The following is a 6,339-nucleotide window of genomic DNA, read 5'->3' on the forward strand; positions in this document are numbered from 1 at the left end:
TACGCAATTTTCTGATCTATAAAGAAAAAGATAGGAGCTAGGTGAGTAGATTCTTATACTAGGTACCTAACATAATAATATCAAAAGCTAAGTACCTTCCTTCTTAGTATTGTATTTTATTTAACCATTACCTAACCCAAGATTCCAAGAACCGAAAATTCGAGAGTGGGGTTGAAAATCTCGTAGTCGGGATAATCAGCTGATTAAAAAAATTTGCTGTTCGCATTAACCGAGAAAAAAATGGCGACTCTATCGTTAACCGCAGTCGAGAGCTTGGTTTAGTATGGCAAGAGGGGAAACGTAAACCTAAAATTGGTTAACGCCCCTCACGTCATGAACACACTTCCATGTGAGGGGAGGTAGTGACCTTGAATAAACCGCGCTTGGGTTCCCGCAAAGTGGTTAACGCCCCTCACGTCATGAACACACTTCCATGTGAGGGGAGGTAGTGACCTTGAATAAACCGCACTTGGGTTCCCGGTTAATTGTTAAATAAAATGCGACATAAATGTTATACCTACCTATTTACCTGTCTAGCCTTTATTTATCTAATACCTACCATAAAGGACCAAATGAAGGGGGCATATTGCATGACTCTTCAAAAAGCCCACACTGAAAAAAAAAAAAAAAAAAAAAAAAAAAACTTTTAAAGCATAAAAAACGTGCACCACGCTTTACAATAAATATGAGGGATGGTTGTGAAAATGTGTCAACTAGTCCCCGCCCTCCCGTCCAGATATTGACCATGATCCAGATATTGACATGTTGCTTAACCTCCAATGTCCTGTTGGGGAAAAGATGTATCAAATGACTTCATAACCATTATTGTGTGTCAAACGTAGCTAAATTGCTGGCTTTAAATCTTCTGTGACTACTGCATCTCCTATTTCTCTGTACAACATCAACAGAGGTTTGTACATTTTAACCTTTTGCGGACAGATTCATGTGTCACATGAAATCATGGTTCCGCCATTATGGTAGGAGAAATATAACTTGAATCTGGCGATACGGTAGGATTCATGTCCAGCATGAAGCTACAGATTTACTCGCTACGGTCGGCTTGATTTTTACAGATAGGAGGCGTTACGGTAGGACGTGCCTAGGAACTTGTGTATCTTTTGCTCCTTTCAAATGCAGACTGAAAAGCCGGTGTTTGTTTATTATGATTCCAAAGCATTCGGAATTATAGTCCGAAGATTTCCGAAGAAGACAAAAAAAACCAGATGTTTCTATCTCAACTAGGAAAAAAAAGAAAATAAATTAAAAGCGAGGGAACAATTTCATGTGTGACATGAAGCCTACCACAAATCGCTTTTCGGAGGTTTCATGTCTCACATGAATCCTACCGTATTTGAAAAAAATGTTTTGTTTACGTCTGACTGTAACAACAACGCTTGAGTTTCATGTGGGACATGAATCCTACCGTAAGAGCGATTCTGGTGAAATTGATTCTGTACGCAAAAGGCTAAGATCTAGTGAAAAAGCGGTGTAAAGTGAGTAAGGCTGGTGTTTTACGGTCGAGTGTACTGGCGGGCGGAAAACACTGCCTTTACATCTCAAGCCAATAAATTATACCGGTATTACCAATATACCAATTTATTATGACGGTTTCACCGACGTATTATACCAATTTTCCACCGGTTTGAACGGTGCTTTAGGTCTGTTGAACCTCCTCATTTATTTGGGAGGGAGGTGGTACCTATGAAACAACATAATATCAGAAGGAACATTTTAATTTGATTACATTGACCACTTCTCTATTTTTTTTTTTTTTTTTTTTTTTTAAGAGGTTTGACAGAGGGAACTGTAACTCTAGGGTCTTATCGTCCCGAAATCGGAGAGAGAAGGAAGACAGGATAGGAGAAAGCCAGCCGTTCCGAGAACGAACATTATCCCATCAGGATAAAATCCGCCCCGGGCGGGAATCGAACCCGCGGCCTAATGCTTACAAGGCAGACGCACTACCAACTAAGCTAACTAGGCTGGCATAGATCTTCTTTATAACGTCTTCTTTATAACAGTTTAGATTTTTCAAGTAAAGAAACGCAAAAACCGTTTCAAGCGGTGCAATATGCGTTGAGACTGTTGGAAGTAAACTCTCTATCTCTGTGAAAAACAAAAGATCTCCTTTTTTACTTTCTATTACTATATTTATGATTATTTTCAAGGGGATGGGGGCTATAATTCATGTTTGTTTTATTATATTTACTCACTCAACAGGACTTAATTCGTTGGGTGGTGGGGATGACGGCTTTAATCTTCTCCCCATTCCAAAATTCCTCCACCTCCTTCTATACTCCTCCTTCTTGGCCTCCACCTCCTTTTCTTTCTCACCTTCTTTCTACTCCTCCTTCTCCTCTTCCTACTCTCTACTCCTCCACCTTCTTCGTTCTTTGCCTCCATTTCTCCTTCCTCCTTATTGTCCTCTTCTTCCTTCCAGTCTTACTCCATTCCTTCCCCTTCTCTCTCCTCCCCCTCCTCCTCCCCACTTTTTCTCTCCTCTCTTTTACATTCATCCTCCCCCTTTGTACATTTGCTCTCCTTCCCCTCCCCCCTCCTTCTCCTCCTCTTTCTTCTCCTTCTCCTCTTCTTTCTACTTCTTCTGCTCCTTCTTCACCTCTTCTTCTTTTTTCCCTTTTCTTCTTCTTCTCCTCTTCCTAACACTGATCTTATCCTTTCAATCGTTTGACTTCTACTCTTCCTCCTTCTTCTCCTCCCCTTTCATCCTTCTACTCTTTCTCCTCCTCTTCCTTGTCCTATATACATATATTTCTTTTCCTCTTTCTTCTACTTCTTCTTCACCACCTCTTAAAAGTCCTCTTCCTCTTCTTCTTCTGCTTGTTTTTCTCCTCCATCCTTTTAATCGTTTGACTTCTACTCTTCCTCCTTCTTCTATTTTTCTTCCTCATAATTCTTCTCCTCCTCCTCCTCCTCCTTTTCCTTCTTGTCTAATTCTTCTCTTCTAGAAGAGGAGTATTCTCCTTTGACTTGTTCAACTCCCACTCTTCCTTCTTCCTCTTCCTCCCACTCCCACTCCTCCTCCTCCTCCTCCTCCTTCTCCTCTTCCTACTCCTACTGATCTTATCCTTTTAAACGTTTGACTTCTACTCTTCCTCCTCCTTCTCTTTCTTATCTCCGTGTTCTTCCTTGTCTTCTTCTCCTCCTCCTTTTCCTTCTTGTCTAATTCTTCTTCCTTCGTCTCCAACGCCCTCTCCTCTTACTTCTTCTTCTTCTTCTGTTCTAACTACTTCTCTTCTCCTTTGACTTGTTCAACTCCCACGCTTTCTTCTTCCTCTTCCTCCCACTCCTCCTTCTCTCACTCCTCCTTCTCCTCTTCTTCACCTTTTTATCCTACTCATTCTCTTCCTCCTCCTCCTTCTACTTTTCTTTCTGTTACTTCTCCTTCTCCTCCTTCTCCTAATCCCACTTTTCCTCCTCTTTCTTCTTCTCCATCTCTACCCCTGTGGTGACCTTTTCATTTATGAAGGGGAGGGAGACGAGAAAAAGAGGTTAGGGGAGATGGAGGGGAAGGAGAGTTGAGAAGGAGAAAAAGAGGGGAAATGAGAAGAGGAGGGAGAAGGAGGGGGAGGGGAAATGGAGGGAGGGAGACTGGAGGGCGTTTAATTTAATCTCGTTTAGAAGGTTTGCGTTTGTGTTACCGTCTCCTTAATTTGGGATCAATGGTGGGAGACATTATTTAATTGCTAGACGGCAGTGCTTCTCAAAGTCTCAAAGTTTGGGGGAACGGTTGGTCCAGTGGTAACGCGCTTGCTTGCCATGCAGAAGGTCCTGGGTTCGAATCCCACTATCGACAAAAATTTGTACTCGTTTCGATTGCAAATATTTCAACGGGTTACTTTCTGGTGTTCTCGTGTTGACCCAGCACCAAAATTTGTACTCGTTTTTCGATTGCAAATATTTCACCGGGTTACTTTCTGGTGTTCTCGTGTTGACCCAGCACCTAAATTTTGTACTCGTTTCGATTGCAAATATTTCAACGGGTTACTTTCTGGTGTTCTCGTGTTGACCCCAGCACCTAAATGGGAAGTATTGTGTCTCTTCTCGCCCATCTGATGAGAGGTATACTACGGGATGGGCATGCTACGAAACAGGCCACAAGCGTCTAATGTAGCAGTTGTTCCATTGCTACGAAATAAAAACGGCGGTGGAACACTCATCTTAAAAAAAAAGTTGTCGCCACCGCGGACCATTTTTCACGTCTCCAATCTTTCCGCGGCAAACCTGACGCTCGAGGCACACTAGAGTGCCGCGGTACACAGTTTGAGAAGCACTGCATTATACGGTATACGGGGTGGTCGAATAAAAAGAGGGAGAGAGAGAGAGAGAGAGAGAGAGAGAGAGAGAGAGAGAGAGAGAGAGAGAGAGAAAGAGAAAGAGAGAGAGAGAGAGAATTTTTCTCTACGCAATTTTCTGATCTATAAAGAAAAAGATAGGAGCTAGGTGGGTAGATTCTTACTACCTAACATAATAATATCAAAAGCTAAGTACCTTCCTTCTTAGTATTGTCGTACTTTATTTAACCATTACCTAACCCAAGAACCGAAAATTCGAGAGTGGGGTTGAAAGGAGTTTTTTAGTCCGTCCTTCCTTTATTATTACAATAGTAATAAATAAATTAAAAAAAGGTATAAGGGACGGACTATTGTATTCGCTTCGGTGTCGGTCTGTCTGTCAGTCTTAATTTAAGACCGGTTTTAGCTTCACCTATGTTAAGCTACGCCGAGGAAGGCCAATAAATGGATGGGTGACTTAAACATTTTATTGGTAGGTAGTTATGTATTAGGAAACATTAAAAGGAATAAAGGGAGTACGGGCTTTAGTCTTGATTTTAAATCATTACATGTAAGTAAAAGCAAAAGTCAAATCAATAATAATAAACTGAATATTAAACTAATTAGGTAGGTACATAGGTACTGATTTTCTCTAATCACGATCGAATAAACTACGGGATGAAAAATTCCCGGAGGGACGGGCCCAGCTTGTTTTTATTTTGTTTTAGTTACCTATAGGTACCTACCTTATTTATTTACCTCCTTTATGCTAAAATTGAACTTCTGTTCTCTCGATCCTCAGGTTCCCAGTACAATTCATACGTGACCTTGAAACTGCAGAATGTCAAATCCACCACGGTCACCGTCAAAGGTCCAAGCCCTTGCTGGGAACAGGACTTCCTCTTGTAAGTATTTTCTTAGACCTATAGGTCACGGGTTCGATACCCGCCCGCGGGGTGGATTTTATCCCAAACAGATAAGGTTCGTTCTCGGAACGTCTGACTTTCTTCTATCCTGTCCTGTGTCCTCCTATTTCGCTTTCGGGACTATAATACCTCGGCACATACAGGTCCCTATTTTCACCTCGATATTGTACCGAGGCAGTGGCGTAGCGTCCATGTAGGGCGTGTATGGCGGCCATACACTCTAAATTTACTCAAATACCCTTTAAAATTGACTTTAAATATTTATGAAGAAGCATGTGCATAACTTATGTAGTAATGTGCATGGTGATGGAAATTAGTGCCCTACACGCCTTATACACTTGATTTTAGACCACGCTACGCCCCTGTACCGAGGATATTCTTTATTCCTCTAAAACAGTTCTCACTTTAATATGAAACCTCTAAAGGAGAAAAATGAGGCATCATCTCTTCTAAAGTCCTATAAATTTAAAGGTAGGTATTTCCTACACTTGAAAAATGTAGGAAAAAAAGGTACCTGCACAGTACCTACCTATGTACATAATACCCTGCAACAAAAAAGAAGCTTCATTTAATTCCTATTAGTAATGAGATTATTTCATAGCTTTACATGAATTTCAAAAATATGATGAAGGAGAAGAAGAAGGAAAAAAAAGAAGAAGAATAAGGAGGAGGAGAAGGAGGAGGAGGAGGAGAAGAAGTTCCTTATCCTATAGGAAGGAAAGTAATGTAATCGGGTCAAATTTTCGATGGTCAGTATTTAGTGTCAAAACACGTTTTGAGGTCCCTGGAGCCTGAATCGAAAGATTCAGCCATTGGTCCGTGTGTGTGTCTCTCTGTCTGTCTGTCTGTAAAAAAATATCTCGAGAACGGTAAGAGCTAGAGACTTGAAATTTGGTAATGTAGCTGTCAAATGTGACAAGGATGCGACACAAGTTTGCCAAAACGTGTTTTGGCAATAAAAACTGACCATCGAAAATTTGACCCGTTTACATTACATTCCTTCCTATAGGATAAGGAAAGTAAAAAGAGCTAGTACCTACAACGTACATAGCTAGAGCCTAGAGCTGTAGTGTCTGGCTTATTCAACACACTGTGGAAGCCTGTGCTATTTCTCCATTCAT

General features: G+C 41.1%; 1 long non-coding RNA gene across 1 annotated transcript in view; it reads left to right on the top strand.

Moving 5' to 3' along the window:
* LOC113470387 overlaps window positions 1-5,197 on the top strand; it is a 12,655-nt gene extending 7,458 nt beyond the window's left edge. The window contains exon 3 of the long non-coding RNA XR_003393455.1: window positions 5,095-5,197. This is a non-coding gene — a long non-coding RNA (uncharacterized LOC113470387). The remainder of the gene's footprint in view (window positions 1-5,094) is intronic.
* Window positions 5,198-6,339: the final 1,142 nt, after the last annotated feature.

The sequence above is a fragment of the Diaphorina citri genome, unplaced genomic scaffold, assembly GCF_000475195.1.
Source record: "Diaphorina citri unplaced genomic scaffold, Diaci psyllid genome assembly version 1.1 scaffold1550, whole genome shotgun sequence".
Classification (NCBI taxonomy): Eukaryota; Metazoa; Arthropoda; class Insecta; order Hemiptera; family Psyllidae; genus Diaphorina; species Diaphorina citri.